General features: G+C 38.8%; 1 long non-coding RNA gene across 1 annotated transcript in view; it reads left to right on the forward strand.

The window, feature by feature from the left end:
- The first annotated feature begins 876 nt into the window (after window positions 1–876).
- Window positions 877–20,580, forward strand: part of LOC110675975 — a 458,493-nt gene continuing 438,789 nt past the window's right edge. Inside the window, exon 1 of the long non-coding RNA XR_002499962.1 lies at window positions 877–2,293. This is a non-coding gene — a long non-coding RNA (uncharacterized LOC110675975). The remainder of the gene's footprint in view (window positions 2,294–20,580) is intronic.

Here is a 20,580-nt window from a genome sequence, read left to right on the forward strand (position 1 = left end):
GGGACCTGGCGCACCCTCCCCTGTAGGACTGCATTCAAGCTTGTGTTGTGGTTCTTCGCGAAATTTCAACTTACCATGCGGCTCCATTGTGCCAGTTTAAATTTATGGAGAACGCTTATCTCTCATCATCTTAAATCCTCAGAATTGCAAAGCATCTGATATGAATTTGACTAAGATAAATAGGGGAAAAAGATAATCTTTGTGTTGTTGAAAATAGTATTAATTACCAAAAAACTATCTTCCGATCCACTGTATGTATTGGGTAGTCTAGCAGAATCGAGATCCTTGAAAGAATGCCTTCACCACCCACCGCCGCCCATTCATCGCTTTATGCTGCCGTTGCGTCTGTGTGCAGTGCACCGTCCAAAGGGGTGGTTTTATGCTTTGGGAACAGAATTTGTTAGGCACTGCTCGCAGTATTGAATGGACACTTCGGATGAGTGGGAGAGCGCACTGAGGTGCATTATCACGATTCGAAGAGAGGGAGAGCGTCTCGAGATAAACAGATGCACTGAGCGCATAGTGGAAGAGGCGCACATGGCTGCTTCGCTATGAAAGGGTCGTGCTCCCGGGAGAGCATCGAGCGAGCACACCAACACCAGCGGGGTTTGTTATTGTAGATAGACGGCCTCAGCTGCACCGGAGCATTACGGAGCCGGAGAGTGAGTGAAACAGTTTTTCATAATTTATTATCGATCGGCGTGCTGCTGTCTGCTGGGTGTTTGGTGCGAGAACCAGCGCCAGTGCCAGTGGTGGTGTTTTCTAGGGAGTTTTGTGGCAACAGGCACCACTACAGGCATTACGATTGTGGGCCCCCGTCAAAACACAGGACCTCGCTTGGGTGGGTGGGTATTGGTGTTGCCTCTATGGATGGTGGAGCTCGTCGATGGATGTGTTGGTGCGAATAAGCGAGGCGAGGCGAGCGAACCGAGCAAAAGATGTTCCAAAGTCTGTGCAGCCGAAACTTTTAGTAATAGCTCGACCTAGCTAGCTGATGGACAAGTATTGGCTGCTCGCAGTAGTTCGCGATACGCGTTTCGTCGTTACGGTTCAGCTTTGAAAAGTTGAAGTTTTGGAGATCAGTTTAAGGAGTAGAAACTGCATTTTCCTGGATGATTTTCCTATTGGAGATAAAGGTGATGCATTGAGAGTGTCGAAGGGTATTCGATTACCAGACGGGGAAAAATCTACTGGAATCCAGTGAAGCGAAGGGTTAAGGACATCTCGACTGGTTGTCCTAGGAATCTGTGTATGGGCTGATTATAGATGGATATTGAGCTTTAGATCTAACACTGGGGAGCTCTCCGAGTGGGTGGTGGGAGAATTCTAGGGTACTGAAGTGTTTAGTGCTCGGCGAGGAAACGTCCAGCCTCACGCAGGGGTTCGGTCTAGCTCCAGACTGGAGAAAATCAATCATACAGTGCACACCTGGGCACACACTAGGTGTCTGGAAGTGACATTTTTGCTCGACATTCACATGGCATAGGCTCTCCGAGAGCTACATATGTGTGTGCAGCAGTTCGAATAGTCAAGGTGCTGCTCCCCTTGGAAAGTTGCAATCCGTGAGGTGAAAGAAGAAAACCCACAACATCAGTGCTGTATTTGACCGAAGTACTGCTATCTATCTCTCAAAGGGATCCGGACGTTTATCAGTGAAACCAACATCCAACATCTAGGCCCAATAGATCAGTCCCGCCGAATCAGTGACCAGTTTTTGACATCCCGTGTGAATGGAGTTATATGTATACAAATATTTAGACATAAAATAAGCACAAATATGCAAAAGTGAAGAGTTATTTTTTCTCGTCGCACTAGCTCCGATATCTCGCGCTACATATACACACGTCTACGGACTCGGTTGACTACGGATACGTCACACAACCGACGACAAGCAAGCAGCCCAAGAAGTATTGAAAAAGAAGTCCCACGGACAGATTGGTGCTGCTGGCTGCTGGTTGCTGCCGTGAGTGGCGAGAGACCTTTTTCTGGTCGTGCTCTCGCGTGCTCTGTTCACATCTCCGGATCTCCGGAATCGCGGCGGATCAACCGAATCGGCAAGCTGCTGGGTTTGTTTTGTGTGTATTCTACTGATAGCTAGACTATTACGAATGAGAGTTTATCGTGTACACAGGTACGTGAGTGCGTGCAGAACTGTGAAATTCCGGTGCGTTTCATAAGACCTCGTAGATTCTTGGACGAATCCTCCAAATCATCCATCAAGTGCAAGTGAGCCAAGATTGTCAGGTGAAAACCGTATCGTTCAACAGTGGAGTGAGAGTTTCCCTTATCGAAGGTAATTATCGAAGGCATATCGAGGGCACTCAGCGAGTGAAGTGAAGTTTCCTGATTGGAGAACATCTTTTGCTCGGGGTGTCTGCTGGAGTTGAAGTGGTGATCGAATGGAAGAAAGTGGTAAAGGCGCGAGTGTTGAGCGACCGCGTGCATCGAGAAGGAAAGTGATAATCATAAAAAATGATATGCTAATCGGCCCTGATTAGCCTTCGTCCGATGTTGGATAACCTGTCGTCAAAACGCGTGCAGCAGAAAATTGGAAGAATGTCGAGCAGCCGGATTATCTTGTTCAATGAAAAAGTGAAAACCGTCGTCGGCGTGGCTGAAGCAGTTATGAACATGCCCTTAAACTGTGTCATCATGATATGGGGAATCTTGTGGCAGCCTACATAAAGGTTTCTGTTACCTATAGAGTGCCAATTATGATTGGGAAAGCTAGCTTCGCCTGTGCAGGCTTATTCAGTGGTGTAGGAGGTGAATGATGGTTGCCATGGTATCGTATGTTCTTCGCTCTTTCGCTCTATATTCAATCAACGACGACCCCTCTTCTTGGTTCAGTGCTTTCTCTAAGAATGTCAATCTATGTAGGTATGTGGTGTGGATCTGGATGGTACACAGCAGAAGTTGAAGCCACCGAGCAGATACTTGAGAGGAAGCCTGGCCTCCGCTTTCCACCATACTCGGTATCCTCTCGCCATCGATGAATACCTATATCGCTCGGGGAAGGAAATGGGAAACAAGAATTTTGTTATCACCGTGTGGTTTCAAGGGGCTGTTCTACAGGGGACGGATGCTAAAGCCATTCTACCTTTGTTGTGAAGTCCAGCAGAAAGTTGTTCAATGCCTTCAGTTTTCATGTCTATTACTGTGCACGTTCTAGTAATAAATTTAGCAGAAAGTTCATATTACCTAATGTGTAAAACTAAAGCCTTCGGAATACATGCTCAGTAAAATATCACGATTTAAAATATTTTCCGATATTGGATATAATGTGATATTTTTATACTTTCTGTTCTTTTCTCCAAATTAGGAAAATTTTAAAACTTCGACTACGTCTTTCCAAAAGGATACGAATATCTGAGTAATTTTTGCAAATATATTTTAAACTAGATAGTATGTGAGTTTTGCCGAAGAAAAACGTGTTCAAATTGACCATGCAAGTTATGACGGGGATTTAAAAATGGAGACATATCTGGTGTTTCCTGAATTTGCGAAACAAGTGTTACCCTTACCGCATTTCAGAGTAAAACAATGGTTGGCCTTTTTTCCTCATATTTATATATATTTAGGAGGCATAATTTTCGAACGGATTTCAAAAACGTCATTGATCAAAAAATGTAATACGATAACAAAAAATGTGCTAGTAGATATAATTCATTTGAATGAAATTAGAAGCAACGATTGTTTTGAAAATTCGAATCTCTTTCCAAGATCAATTGGGTTCTTGAATTTTTTCCAAAATTTGTCAAATTTCGTTTCCTCATAGTAGCTTAACGTTTTCTAATCGCAACAGTATTTTTTTTCCTGATTTTTCGCACATCAAAATCGTAATAATTAAACTTTGCTCAGTAAAATATAATGACAGCTCACTTTTTGACAAAAAATTGCGTGACTATGATTTATCGTAGTATGGTATGTATGTGATTCGGTTTGAAAAATATCTATACCAACCTTCAATAATAAATTGAGCATCGATTTTTTGAAAATTTAGTATGACATATTTGATCAAGTTTCAATATCGAAGAATGCACTGTGTCGTAACATGCATTTTTTTTTCATGAATGTGTGATTTAGATATGCCCTAATTCACAACATTTTTAATAGCTGCTTGATAATAATTTGATCAAACTGCAATATAGGGGAACTTACGTATTCTCGGCAATCTAAGCAGCTGCACTTTTGAAAAACGCAATTATACACAACTAAATGTACAAATTTGAGAGGGAGACACCTAAAATACACTTGAGCGCTCATACATACATACAATGTGGACCGTTTTGACTCATATTCCGAACACTTAAGGCCAACAGTGACTTCAAATGCAACTGACAGGCATAATTTAGCTGATATTTGTGAAAATTGTTATTTCTTCGCAAAACCCAATTGTTAGCTGTTGGGTATGCCGATAAAAATGTTTATTTAAACTTATTCAGTATTGTTATCACGCAAGAGTATGGAACAATATTTTGATTCGAATTCCGAACACTGTGTTTATTCTGTCTCATATTCTGAGCACCTTGATTAGAATTCCGAACAGCACGAATAAATCGTATTCAAATGATAATTTCGCAAATACATTTGTCTGAGCTAGTTATACTGACACCGAAGTAGGGAATCAAATTGGATTGCAATTGATTGCTATTTCCTAGTCATTTGATGACATATTTCAGCGAAACATAAAAAAAATCGTCATATCATACCGAGCGTTCGAAATATGAATCTGTTCGGAATTTGCGACCAAACGGTATTGTATTGGTTGTTATACACAAAATTACTTGTTATTATCAATATCTCTAATATTTCCTATCCATTCGATTTTTCTCCATTTTTTTTATTTTTAGTCCTGTTAAAGTTACTTTCAATATGCATAACAAAGGTCAGACACTAATTTGATACACTTTGATTAAGAGCTGAAAAACGTTTTCAAACAGGGGCTAACAAAATTGGGTCATCTATGTGTGTTTAAATTGATATAAATTGTATTAGTGGTCAAAACTTATGTAGAATCAATGCAACTATAAATTGTTAAATTGTTCTGTAAACATATTCTACTTTCATTTCAAAACCCCCTTACTCTGAATTTATTTATCTAGATTTGTCACACAAAAAGTCAATTGCACAGTTAATTTTTGTTAATTTTTTTATACGGAATTAATTAAATATACTTTTATATTGAATTACTCAAATATGAAGTAATGCAGACCTGAATCAAGAAAATATAAAGTAATTCAAACCTGTATTACTTGAATATAAAATGAATCAGACCTGATGAATGAACGCAATGAATGCACCACGAATGACCGAATTTAACATGAATCACTTAACTATGATGTGATTCAGTCCCGAATCACTTGAATATGAAGTTAGTCAAGTGAATCAGATTTGAACCACTTATACATGAAGATATAACCTGAATTAATTGAACATGAAGTATAACAGACCTGAAACACTTGAACACGAATCAGTCTCGATTATGAAGGGATTACAACTGAAATCATTTTTTTCTGGGTTTTATCGGCTCTACCAGTCTTTGAGCAGTTAAAACGAATTTTGCTTCAACTTTCCGACGTTTCAGTATATATTTCTGCTTCTTCAAGGATTTAGAGGCTGCGTTTTTTGTCGTATTAGTGACAAGAAAACGCAGCCTGTAAATCCTTCAAGAAGGCAACATGTTCTCCGAAACGTCGGAAAGTTGAAGCAATACTCGTTTTAGCTGCTCAAAGACTGGTAGAACAAAAGCCAGCACAGTCGATAGCAACTTCAAAATTAAATCATTTGAAAATTGAAAGCACCAGACCTGAGTCACTTGACCAGAAAATTGAAACATAACTTAATTACTTGAAAACGAAGTAAACCAGACTTGAATCATATAAAAATGAGGTAAATCATTTCTGAATTCCTCGAAAACTTCACTTTAGTGAAATCTTGATTACTTTTTAACTCGTTATTGAAAAAATCACTTGAAAATATGTGTTAAAATTCAAGTTTTTCCTGATATTCTGTGAAAATTTCATTCGAATCGTTCCATAAATAACTAAGACCTAGCTTATCAAAGTTGATCATTTTGTATGGATAATCGAAAAAGTTGCAAATGTTTTGTTCAATACTGTTTTTCTGTGAGATCTCTAGGAATTTTAAAGTTGTACATTTAGCTGTTATATCCCAATTTTTGTACGAATATTCCTAGGGAATTTTTCCAAGAATTTCGCTAATGATACCTCAAGAATTCCGCCAGGATTTTTCCAAGGAATACCACAGAAATGGAGTTTTTCCAAATATTATTTCAGAAATCATAAGAATTCCTCCAATAATTCTTTGAGAAAATTTTCAAGAAAGTTCTAGTTCCTCCAAGTTATTCATCCATAGATTTCCCTGGGACAAGATTCCTGGACAGAACATCTTCTAAAATTCAATCAATATCTTCTCTAAAAATACCTCCATGAATTTCATAGCAAATCATTTCTATTCAAAAGATTTCTAATAGAAAATTATCTGAAGGTACCTTTAGCAATTTTTCCAGGGATTCTCTCTAAGATTTATACAGAAATTCCTCCACTTATTCTATGAGATTTCCTTGAATAAGTCTTGAAAGTTTTTTTCAAGAATGTCTCCAAGGAAATGCAGAGAATTTTTTTTTCTGAAAAATAAATGCGTGAGGTATTTTTGAAGAAATTCCTAAAGAAATTCTGAAAAAAAACCTGTGTAAATTTTAAACTCATCATTGATGAACAAGAACCTCTGAAAGGGTGTCCGGCTATTTGGCTGAATGCGGTTTGGACGAATTACGAACAAAAAATAATCAATTTTTTTCAACGCTGAAGTGTAGTATTAATAAGTGTGGCCCAATAACTGATCTGCTAGTTATATTTTAGGTGTCCGCCCATTTGGCCGAATGCCGTTTCGCCGAACACCATTTGGCCGAATGACTTTTGGCCGAACAGTTCATTTGGCTGAATGCCGGTAAACCTAACGGTATCAGAAGGTATCAGAAGGCCGGCTCCAAAGGCACGTTCCCTACCAGTTGGGAGATTTGTGCCATCGCCATATTTGAGCCTATTTCATCATCTACCCGATGGGAGAGGAAAGGGAAGGGAAGGGTGGGAGGAAATAGGAATGGGGTCCCTTGAAGAGGGAAGATCGCATAAGCGAAATGAGAGCATGTAGCTCCATACCACAATGGGTTCGAACAGCGCCCTAAAAAGGGCACTGCAAAACGCATGAGCGTAAAGAGAACCTATAGCTCATTACCACAGCGGGTTAAGAATAGCAGAATGTCCTGAAGATTCAGGCTTCTGAATTCAGTTTCACTTGATAAGTGTTTACCAAGTAATTGGAATCGCATTTGCGCAAAAACTGGACAGTTACATATCAGGTGATACGAAGTTCCATAACACAGCGCAAGAAAAATGACTTTTTTGCGTGTCTCAAGGATCAAATTATGTGTCTCTAGTAGATTTGGAGTTGCTGAATCTGATGCCGTTCTCAGCAATTTCCCAGCACGTCACAATTTTTAGCTACAGGTCGCCAAAGTTGTATAAAACATTGGTTGTATTGATGTTAACCTAAAATTTGTAGTATATTTTATCAAACTTTTTTGTGATATTATCCACCAAGCATGCAAAAAAGGACTTAAACTTTCGTTTAAGACATATTTTGGTTGAAATTTTACGATTAAATTTAGATTAAATCGATCTTTTTCAACATGCTTGCAGTCTCCATACAAAATTCTTCGTTTCTCTTATATGGCAAAATACAATACTTTTCTAAACCATCAAAAGATAACTTTTCCGCATCAAAAATATTTTAAACTTTGATGATAAGTATTGTTATACGCATAAGGTTTGAATTCTGTGGCAAATTAAGCAAATAAATTGCCTTACAAGCTGGAAAACTTGCATGCAAGTTAGCTGAAATAGTCAATTTTTGCATTTTCAACAACCAACATTTCAAAAACTAGACGTGCTATGATATTTCTGTAAACGGCAATGGCTTCAGCAACCCTTAATTAAGTAAATAGAGGTATTTTGAAGCTGGAGACAAAAACGTGTTCCGCAGTGTAATCGGAGTCACAACTATCACACACAAATGAGTCAGCACGCTGAATATTAGCCATGTGATAGTTGAGTCGGCAGTGGCCTATCAACGCTCTGACCAAGAGACTGCAATTCTGCTTTGACAGATTTGTTAAATACTTCGCCACCCTTGGAGATGGCTCAGTAATGTACAATTTTGTTTGACGACATGACTCCAAACTATTCCAATATTGCTTGTGCTGAGTTGCCGCCCAAGAATTTATCTGAAGCTTCACCCAGCACTTCGAAATTGGAATAGCCGGCTCAGGGCCAATGAAGTCATGCGATGCTCCATCGCGAGCTAGCTCATACGCCAATTCATTTCCAACGATGGAAGAATGGCCAGGTACCCATACAAAGTTTACAGAGTTGACTGAATTCAGTTCCTCAATTTGAGTTCGACATGCGATAACAAGCTTCGACCTTGAGTTGGCCGAAGCGAGAGCTTTTATAGCAGCCTGATTATCTGAACAGAAGTATATGACTTTACCCATTACGCGCTGTTGAAGTGCTGATTGCACTCCACACATAACAGCAAATATTTCCGCCTGAAAAACGGTGCAGTTTCTACCAAGTGAGTAAAACTGATTCAGCCTTAGCTCACGAGAATATACTCCTGCACAAGCTCTACCTTCAAGAAGAGCCATCAGTGTAACATACTATATTGTTCGATATCCTTCTTTCCAAATAGCCAGACGTCCACTCTTCCCGTGAAGGGAATTGTGTGGTAAATGTCCTGTAAGGAAAGTGACAAGCTATTGTGAGATCACAAGGACAATTTTGTACCAATTCACCAAAAGTGGAAACAACGAAGTGTGTGTAGATCTACGATTCACTGAATTTTTCTCCAGTAGATCCAGTACCCATAAACGGCAAGAGCAAGAAAGTGCTTCTTGTTTAAGATATATGTGTAGTGGCGCAACGTCGAAAAGGACCTCGAGCGCTGCTGTGGGAGTTGTAGAGAACGCACCAGACATCGCCATCAAGCACATCCTTTGGAGATGGCCCAATTTTGATTGGATTGTTCTCACTTCGCCCTTTTGCCACCACACAAGACATCCATATGCCAATATTGGTCGAACAACTGTTGTGTAAATCCATTTGATATACAGTCATCTCTCCCTTACTCGATATTGAAGGGACCATCGAGTTAGGGAGATATCGAGTTACAGAACACAAAAGCAGTGCAACTGCATTCCAAGGGACCATCGAGTTAGCCATGAAAACAATTTTTACTATGGTTCTCTAACTCGATATCGAGATACGGAATATCGAGTAAGGGAGAGTTAACTGTATTTGGGTTTACCAAAGGTTCGCCGGCATTGACCGAAGGCCATGCAAGCTTTTTTGACTCTGAAATCAATGTGAGCTGTCCATAAAAGTTTGGAATCTAGAATGACTCCGACATACTTTACTTGATCAGTCAAATTAATCTCAGTGCTAAACAGACGTAAAGGTCGAATTCCATCGCGGTTTCGTCTTTCCGTTAAAAGAACAATAGATGTTTTATTCGGGTTAACCGAAAGGCCATATTGGCGACACCAACTCTCGACTACCTGAAGAGCACTTTGCATCAGGTCGAGTAGGGTGCTTATGCACTTACCAACTAAAAAAAATATAAATTAAATTATAAAATTATAAATTAAAGTGTCGAATGCCTTTGACTTTCTGAACAACTTTGCTGAAGACTCGTTATTTCTATCTCATGTGGATCACAAGATAGAACTAGATTAGAGTGCTCAATTTCACATGCTCTCTAGCGCAATCTAGCGAAAAAATTTCAAACCAAACTATTTGCTTTCCGGATGTCCTTGATCTGCTGAACAACTTTTGTTGAAGAATGAAAATTTGGCATGCTAAACATCTACACACTTCTTGTTCATGCTAAGAATGATTAATTATTTATGAATGTATTACAAAATGTTCGACTGTATTTGAATTAGAATCTCAAGAAGTTGAAAAAAATCTGTTTTCTAAATAAAATAAAGGATAATTCAAAACATATTTATGAAAGAATATCGAAAATCACTATCAATAAAGTTTCTTAAAATATACTTTAAGATATGATTATTCTACTAGTGGGAAAAGTCTTCGATTTTCCTTGCGCCATTTTGAAATGTTACGCTTGGAAGAGTGGATGAAAAACCTACAATAACGCTTATATATTTTCATATGAAAATTTTAGAGGTATGACTTTTTCAGAGAAAATGTGTATTTTGCTCATATCTGAAACTCTTCAGAACATAGTAGGCCTGAAAATTGATATTTTTTCGTTAGTATTGAGGAAAACCCGATCTTTCATTATAAAGTTCTAAAGTGACAGATATCTCTAATAATATCAGATATAGAAAAAAAATGATGTTCTACAAAGTTTCCATATTTTCTATAATCTTCAATATTGTACAACATTTTGTTGCGCTATCTTTTGTAATAAGAAAGTTTGAGAGCGAATATCGAAAGCTATGAAACTTGGCGTTTAGGACACTTTTGCGTATAACGCGCCTTGAATAGACAAACAAATCTTGAAAAGGCACCAAAACCCTATCTCCTGTATTTGACAAGTTATTAATTAATTCCACTTAATTTCGATCCGTGGACCAATGTTCAATGTTGCTGTTGCTGAATCATGATTGAATTTACATCAATATTCGCAAAGACCGTCCAGAAATATAGCTTTGACGATGAGTCGTGAGAAAAATCCTCGGCTAAGATACTAGCTCATCAATGTTGAAACTGGAAAGAGAAAATAGTTACAATTGTGGATTCTGTCGAGTATCTCCATATGATTGCGTTAAAAAAATGAATAAATTACTGAACCTGCTTACCTTCTCAAAACCCAGCAATTCTATCTTGTGATCTTTGCACCATGATTCTTACTTTTTTATCCAAATATGGGTAAATGACAACCCAGGCGTGTTTTCGTCGCCGAAGATCTTCTTTTCTTCCTGTTTTCGCGCCGCGTCTTGCTGGGTAGGTGTTTGGGAAAGCCCAAGCAAGAAGGTTTATTTTCGGGACGCCAAGAAGTTTTGCTGTTCGCACTGTGTGAGTGCGAAGAGATATTTGTGTTCAGTCGAGGATGGATTACCAACTGGTGAGTTCGTTTCATGCTTATGATAACACATTTTTTCTTGAAAGCGTAACTTTTACGTAACATTAAAACAAACTTTGTATGGTTCGTCACTATAAGTGTCGGCATTATGCTTGTTTTATACAATTTCAATATACATATGTTTTTCTCTTTTTGACATTATTAGAAATATCGTTTGAATTGTTCGACATTGTGAATGTTGACGTATTTTTCAAAACTTCTAACATCTCGAGACAAAAATGCACAGTAATACTCATATGTAATTTCCAAACAAACTATGTATGGTTCGTCACTACAAGTGTCGGCATTATTCCTGTTTCATATAATTTAAAATATATACATGAAATTTTCAGTTTTCGCTATTTATAACAACTTCTTTTGAATTGTTCGACATTATAGATGTTGACGTATTTTTAAATCTTCTACCAAAAACTTCTCAAGACAAAAATACAAACCTAGCTTTAAATATAAGTCGTATATTTCCCCCTTGTCCATGGATTGCATCACCGACCAAAGGTGATTCCCAGATTTTTTCCTCCCTCACTAATAAACACCCATCCCTTGGTGATTGTGGAGATGCAGAGGTCTTCTCGGTCTCTAGGAGCAACAATCATTATACTCTAATATTCCTTCCCCATCTCAACTCACTGTAAGGACTTGGCCGGCGCCGTTCTTCTTCTTTCTGGCATTACGTCCCAACTGGAACAAAGCCTGCTTCTCAGATTAGTGTTCTTTTCTTATGAGCACTTCCACAGTTATTAACTGAGAGCATTCTTTGCCGATTGACCATTTTTTGCATGTGTATATCCGTATGGCAGGTAGGAAGATACTCTATGCCCTGGGAATCGAGAAAAGATCCTCGACCAGCGGGATTCGAACCCACGACCCTCAGCATGGTCATGCTGAATAGCTGCGCGTTTACCGCTACGGCTATCTGGGCCCCGCCGTTATTGATCAATAATATTAGATCTGCTAATATTGGACTCCGAGAGTAAGTAGAAACTCCCATCCCTTATTCATTAGGATCGTAGTGCAGTGCAATTCTTACCAGTTCCGATCAATCACGAAGTAGCAACCATTGACATGTACAGTCAGTCTATGCTATGCTTTGCAAATATTGGTAAATGACAACCCATATTTGAGTAAATGGACTAAACTAATATTTTTTAACAACTACCGAAAAGCTAAACATTACATATAATTTGCAATTGGATTAGATGGACAAATTGATGTGAAGATTTGCGAAAAAGTTACACGTCTTCTCAGTGAGAATCGAACTCACGACTCCCCGATCTCTAGTTGGGGCGCGTTAACCACTACGCCATGAGAGGACTCATGAACGCAGAAGTTAACCTGAATTCGATTTCAGCTCAATAATCACGTGGTCCTCTTTCGCAAAGTGCACCTCTTTCGGAAGAATTAGATGCCCATCCAAACACAACGCTTTCTATATATATCCAATGCCTAGCCCGAGAGCGCATTGTTTTTTAGGTATAGGAATAGCACACTACACTAGCCAGCAACTGCGCTGGCTGAGGTTTCTATTGTGTGGGCTTCTGCGTTCATGAGTCCTCTCATGGCGTAGTGGTTAACGCGCCCCAACTAGAGATCGGGGAGTCGTGAGTTCGATTCTCACTGAGAAGACGTGTAACTTTTTCGCAAATCTTCACATCAATTTGTCCATCTAATCCAATTGCAAATTATATGTAATGTTTAGCTTTTCGGTAGTTGTTAAACTTCCACTCGGCTGGTTGGCCGTAAACCACGATTCATAATTAAAACAAGTATTTATCGAGCAACGGACTCATGTTCCGTAACCGGTCGTTTGAGAACGTCGCGACCCATTGGAAGCCCACACAATAGAAACCTCAGCCAGCGCAGTTGCTGGCTAGTGTAGTGTGCTATTCCTATACCTAAAAAACAATGCGCTCTCGGGCTAGGCATTGGATATATATAGAAAGCGTTGTGTTTGGATGGGCATCTAATTCTTCCGAAAGAGGTGCACTTTGCGAAGGAGGACCACGTGATTATTGAGCTGAAATCGAATTCAGGTTAACTTCTGCGTTCATGAGTCCTCTCATGGCGTAGTGGTTAACGCGCCCCAACTAGAGATCGGGGAGTCGTGAGTTCGATTCTCACTGAGAAGACGTGTAACTTTTTCGCAAATCTTCACATCAATTTGTCCATCTAATCCAATTGCAAATTATATGTAATGTTTAGCTTTTCGGTAGTTGTTAAACTTCCACTCGGCTGGTTGGCCGTAAACCACGATTCATAATTAAAACAAGTAATATTTTTTATTAATAAATTTTACTCATAAACAGATTAATAATGAATGAGTAATCTGATCTTAGCGTGTATTGCTACAGTCGACTCTCCACATCTCGATATCGGAGCGAGAGAAATTGAAAATCTGAAACTCAGAAATCAGAAACTGGGAACTGAAAATCAACATGAATACATCGAGATATGGAGATATCAAGATAAGGATATAATAATTGTGTGGGACACACCTGGTGTAGTGGTTAGAACACACACCTATCACGTCGAGGACCTGGGATCGAAACCCATCCCTGACATTAGTCACTTATTACTTAAAAGTTATAGTGACGACTACATTCGGAAAGGAAGTAAAGTCGTTGGTCCCGAGATGAAACTAGCCCAGGGCTAAAAATCTCATTAATAAAAATAGAAAAAAAAGAATAATTGTGTGTAGAATGAAGGGACCGAAGAAATCATCGACATAGGGAGGAAATATCGAGATGTGAACATCGAAATGTAAAGAGTCGAGTGTGTGCTATAAGAACATAAATGATTTTGTGGGCTTCGTAGCCGTGCGGTTAGTGTCACTACGGCATTTAGCCACATCGTGCTAAGGAGTGTGAGTTTGATTCCCGCCTCAGGCCGAAAAACTTTTCGACAGGAATGTTTTCCGACTGTGCCACTGGGCGTTGCATACTAGTCCGTTGTCTAGTGTGGTGCTTCCTTCAAAGGGCAAATAGAGCCCACTGGAAGTATTAACGTTTAGTGTCTTTTTTTAAATGAGAAATAGTGCTACTATAGGCACATGTGTTTCTTATGTGACTCAAGTGATATTAGATTAAACAAAAGATGATTATTCGTAGTTTTTTATATTTTTCATACAAAACTAAGATAAAAAGCTTTCAGATAAAGTGAAAACAATTTTCAATTTTATACAAATATTTGTACTTAGCTGATCGTCTGTTGGTACATTGACCCTATTTCAGGTCTCATTTTCAGCAACACTCACATTGAAATAGAATCTGCAGTAATTTGTTTCGAAACATTTTCTGATATGTAAAGAAATAAATTTACAGAGTTAAAATTTGCTTCTTTGAAATTTTGATGATGCTGAAACCGCCTATGTCTGCCTTGTCCATATTCCTTACCAGTGGATTTTTCATCTTCGGCTCCGTGGTCCCCATAGTTACGGCGTACCTTTGTCGCCACCACAACCACTTCGTACATCTTGTGCTCCAACTTTCCTGTCCTACTTATTTAGCCGCCAATAGCAATCAGAAGAGCACTTCTTCTTTCTACCATACCGAAAAGAAAACCCCATCAAGAGCCAAGTTCGCTTGGCGAAAGAGCTTTCCCCACTGGATAGGGTTCTTGACATTGAAAAATCGGGAAAAATTGGCATTCTTGGTCCATTTCGGCGGTTTTTTCCTGCTACAGCTGATTGTTTGGGAATGTTTCGCCATTTCCATTAATTTTTGACACGTCAGAAAAATTGAGTCGAAGCAGCACATACTGCTGCCGCGGAGGAATTATCGTTTCCAGTTGGTGGCTGTTTGCGGCTCGAAAGGGGTGTCCCTGGAAAATTTATATTGATTTTTTATGGAGTGGAAAGATATTTCCGAGGCATAAATTAATGGGCCCGCCGAATTTGGTTCGCGAGATTTCACCTCCGAATAATGGTGGGGCATAATGGATTATTTAGGCTGCGGAATTTTTTTTATGGTTCCGTCGAGCTTCCCTTGCGAGATCTCGAGTGAGTGAGTGAACGAGCATGATGATGGGATGGGGTTCTTCTAAGCCGCAGAAGAGAAACTTGTGATGTGCGGATGTCGGAAACGGAAGTCGTGAAGAAGCGCGGTCTGGGAAGCAAATTGGATTATGATTTATTGATTTTATTTGATTTGTTGATTTGATTTGAAGATAAACTCGTGTTGAGCTGATGATACAGTCGGAGTACGATTGTAGAGCTCCGTAGTACTATGATTATGTTGTATCTATTTTCGATGGCAACTTTTTGCGTCCTCCAAGAATTCTATTTCTCAATTAATGAATACGTTTCTTCAGCTGTATATGTTGTTTCCTCGAACTTCATCTCCCACGTTTCCAATCAATAAAGGTTTCTTCGTATAATGGAAGTTAAAGAATGCTGAACTCTCTGCTCTTGTTCTTCTCTTAGAATTGGATGGTGTTTGTTGAAACATGTTCCGAGAAAGCTGACTTGGGAAATAAATTCTGAAGAATGTGAAACCCCTTTGGCACATAGAAACTGGATCGTTCGATATTCTTTTTTTAAATTAGCCTTTCATTTTGCAGAAAGAGAGAGAGCTTTGTACAGATTCGGGAGTTAGAGACTACCCTTTTTGCCGATAAGACATACAGTAAAATGGGGCAAATGTTCGAGTGAAGCAACATAATTTTTAAAATTCTAGCTCAATAAATGTTATAAATGATCCGCCCACCTAGCTTGCTGTACTCCACGCTTTCTTGTACCAACCGGATCCGAAGTGAACATCATCTTTGCAGGGTTGTTGTCCGGCATTCTTGCAACATGCTCTGCCCATCGTATCCTTCCAGTTTTGGCCACCTTCTGGAATCTGGATACTGGGTTCGCCGTAGAGTTGGGCGAGCTCATGGTTCATCATTCGCCGCCATACACCGTTTTCCTGCACACCGCCAAAGATCGTCCTAAGCACCCGACGTTCGAAGACTACAAGTGCTTGCATGTCCTCCTCGAGCATCGAGCCTTATGAGTGTTTTGTACATGGTACATTTGGTGCAGTTGTGAATCATTTTTGTCTGCAGCTTCTTGTGGAGGCCATAGTAGGCCCGACTTCCACTGATGATGCGCATCCGTATTTCACGGCTAACGTTATTGTTAGCCATTAGCGAAGATCCGAGGTAGACGAATTCGTCTACCACTTCGAACGTATCCCCGTCTATCGTAACACTGCTACCTAGGAGAGCCCTGTCGCGCTCGGCCCCACCAGCCAGCATGTACCTACTTTGAGTTAGTCGCATTCCCCACCAGTCCAACCGGGTGCACAACGTTAGGCATAAATACGTTAGGCATAAAGACGTTACACATAAGTACGATAGGCATAAATACGATAGGCATAATGGACGTTTGGCATAATGGATGTTTGGCATAATGGACGATAGGCATAATTCCCAAAATAAAAAAAAAATGAAATTGTGTAAAAAGTGAGCTGACTTTTTTTTGGTAATTGTGGAGGGCTTTAAAGATCAAAAGTGTGTCCTTTGAAACACGATTGCCTTGCAGTCGTGGGTCTTGTGAATCCTTTGAGTTTAATTTCTAGGACAAAACTTGATTAAATGATTCGCATGAAAATGCAGTCAACTACCTTTATTAGCTTTGTTGTAACTTCTGTGACCAAAGAGTAAAGCCATACTGAAGGTATTTTAGTTCGGTTTCAAGTCGATCCAGGATCCTTGGTCACGAAGTATAAACGTACTCATGTATCGTGCACAAATGAGAAAAAATGGCTACTTTGGCAAAGTAAACATTTAGGTAATAACTGTGGAAGTGCTTCTAGAATACTATGCCTAGAGCTTGGGTTGGTGTGTAATGCCTAGAATATGAACGACGCAGAAACTGCTGTTCATCTTTTGAGTTTGGTTGTACACATATTATTGGAAAATTTTTCATCAGAGATTATCCCTTCTTAAAATTGAAGGCTGTTCTTTATACTTATACTGTCGACAAAATTATTGAAGTTAGTGCAGCTAATGTTTTAAACAGAAAAATTTTCTTCTTTTATAATAAAACTAGTCTTTCAAGAAAAACTTATTCAAACATTAATGTCACTATAGCTCTTAATACTTCCATCATACATTTTCCCTTCTTTGAATCATAGGCTATTCTTTAGACTTATATGGTCAATTTAATGACTGTAAGAAAGAGACCACCTTCCAATAATATGCTGTTTTGTGGATTCTTACTGTTCTAATGGTTATTGGAATTGCAGATGTGAATATTTTCATCAAAAAAAAACACGACATGCTGAATGCTGCATATTATGCTATGTTGAATTTGAGCTTGACTGTTGAATTGACTTTGAAATCAATTTTTTTTTTAAACTAGACGAATTTCAAACATTTTCATGGTACTTTCGGCAATGCTTTCATATGTGGCTGATCAAAATTGTTTGAAAATCACCAAAAATTGTTGGCAAAAGAGGCAAAGGAACTGTTTTCACCACATAAATTTGATGAGCAGACTCAGAGTGGGAATGTAACGCTTTTATTGGCGTCACACTACCAGAACATTATTGCTGAAGATAATGTTACCTATCACAACATGAATTTTTGACTTGACTCTAGATTGTTGTCTCAAGAGTGCTTTGCGAAGACCCAAGCAGTCCGATTCATTTTCGCGCGCTCGGAGTGTTTTTTTTCATTTAGCACTTCATTTGCGCGCCATCGGAGTTATTTTATATTCCTGCTTATACGTGTTGACGCTGCGATTGTAACTGTTCAGTCGAGGATGGATTACCAATTGGTGAGCTCGTTTCATGCTTGTAATAACACATTTGTATCATAACATGTATTTTTTTATGAATTTGTTGAACAAACTATGAATAGTCCGTCACTTTAAGTGTCGACATAAGCGTTTATTCATGTTTTATAAAATTTCGAGATTCAAACTATTTAATATTTTGATGTTTAAGATGTCGACGCATTGTTAGATAACTTTTTAAACAGAGGTTACATGAATCGCATCACTTACCAAGGTGAATCCTGATCATGTAGCTTTGAAACCCTCCCACTAACAAAAATCCTTCCCGTGGCAACCATGAAGATGCAGAGGTATACTCGGTCTTTAGTAACAATGGATGTCACACTAACATTCCTTCCCTTCCCCGATGACCGTAAGGATGTGGCTGGCGCCGGGTTCTATCCCGTTAGGCCGAATGTCGTTAGGCCGAATGTCGTTAGGCCGAAAGGGCTGTTAGGCCGAAAATGGCCGATAGTTCTAAAGAACCTAGAAGCCCACAATAACCGCTGTGAAATATAACTAGAAAGAACAGCCTTCGATTAAAAGAAGAAAAAAACACTGATGAATGTGTTAAGCCATTTGAAATAGTAGTAAATGATCATATAATATTTCGGCTTAACGACCCTTTTAGCGGCTCTTTCGGCCTTACGGTTCGGACTAACGGCATTCGGCCTAACGGCATTCGGCCTAACGGCATTCGGACTAACGGCATTCGGACTAACGGCATTCGGACTAACGACCTGCACCCGTATTAGCTGATGTGGAAGTTTTAAAGAAACCATGGAGAATTCACTTAAACAAGTACACGAGAAATTGTTTGAAAGAACTGCAGGAGTAATTTCACATGAAATGTTACAGGAATCTTTGGAGAAATTTCTGAACGAGCTTCATGCAGAATCCCACATCAAGTTTTCAAGAGAAATTACGACAATCAGATATATTTTCTCGAATTTTAGGAGCAATTCCTAGGGTAAATGTGAATGAATCCTTGAAGGAATCTAAATAAAACTCCTGAAAGGATAACTGGAGAAACTGGCATGAAGAAGAATAATTTTTTTTTTCTTAAAAGAACTCATGTAGGAAACTTTGGAAATCTACTAAAATACTACAATAGGAGAAATCAAAATAGTCAAGAAAAGCGTTAAAATTCTTTGGATTTCCTGGATAAAAAAAAAAAAATCCGCTAACCATCCCTTGAAACAACGTGGGAAGATTTTTTAGGAAACCTGGTGATGGCATCAATATATACATTTCTGAACGAGATCCCGGAATAGAGAGAGATACCTGCAGAGATCTTTGTAGTAATCACTAGTAGAATTCCTGAAGTTTTTCCTCGAGGAATCAAACATAAATTCCTGAAAAACCTGTGCAATAGTCTGTGAAGGTCTTCCTGGGACCTCTTGAAGCAGGGTTCACTTCAAGCAGAATAAAAAAAGTGGTTTCAGAGACCATTTTGGTTAAAATAGACTTTTAAGACCTTCCGCTAAAAATAGAAACTAAGCTTCTGAAAAAGAACTGCCATCAGCCTTGAATATTGACAAACCATGTCCCGAAGATAGTAACTAGTTTATTGTTTCAATTATAGTTGAAATGAAAATCGGCTTTTTTAAGACTATAGTCTGTAACATACCTCCAAATCAGTTCCAGGCACGATTATGGGTCCCGCATATTTACATAGATCCACCTGAATTACAAAACTTAACCGATTTATTGAGAATGAATTTTGAATAGGTATTTAGGCTCTTGTGGGAAATTATTTTGTACAGCAGATTCAAGTTAAGGAAATCCTCAAAAAGATACTTTGGTTACGCAAAACATCGAAACGGTAACCTTTACAATACTGGGTGCCGATATCAGAATTTCGAAATTTCCAGGAAAAATTTGTCATAGCCTTAGTGGAACAAACACCGTTGTACATAGTCAATCAGCGTGAAACCTTTTGTGTTCAGTAGATCACATTCACATGATAGAGCTACATTCATTTACACATCCGAATTGATTTAAAACACAAAACAAAATACAGTCGACTCTTCACAACTCGATATTCAAGGGACCATCGACTTATAGAATTATCGAGTTATAGAATATACCGGTACAAAAAATCACAAAATCGAAGGAACAAATTTCTGTATTTCTAGTACATATATAATCACTTCTTCAAGAAAGCAATATTCTTTTGTTGATAGTATTTTACAAACTATTTTCTAAAAGCTTTTTTCGGCAAGCTCGAAAAATCACGTTATTTTCAATGACTTGTTTTATCATGTTTTTCAACTATTTGTACAACTTGGAAGTGTTTATTTATCTCCGAACAAGAACTAGAGCAAGTTTATCCAAAAAAGAATGATTTTAAAACAGATATCAAGTTATGGAAAGAAATTTACCTCTCACGTGACATCGGCTAGTGGAGATATCGAGTTATAGATATATCGACTTATGGAAAGCACGATGTATGGAAATTTGAAGGGACTGAAAAATCCATCGAGTTATAGAGTATATCGAGTAATAGAATATCGAGTTGTGGAGAGTCGACTGTAATTCTTTTTTCTTATGCTGTCCCCTCTCCATATCTCGATATCGAAGGGGCCATCGAGATAGGGAGACAGCGAGGCAAAGAAATTAATGAACAC

The sequence above is a fragment of the Aedes aegypti genome, chromosome 2 (assembly GCF_002204515.2).
Source record: "Aedes aegypti strain LVP_AGWG chromosome 2, AaegL5.0 Primary Assembly, whole genome shotgun sequence".
In the NCBI taxonomy this organism is placed as follows: Eukaryota; Metazoa; Arthropoda; class Insecta; order Diptera; family Culicidae; genus Aedes; species Aedes aegypti.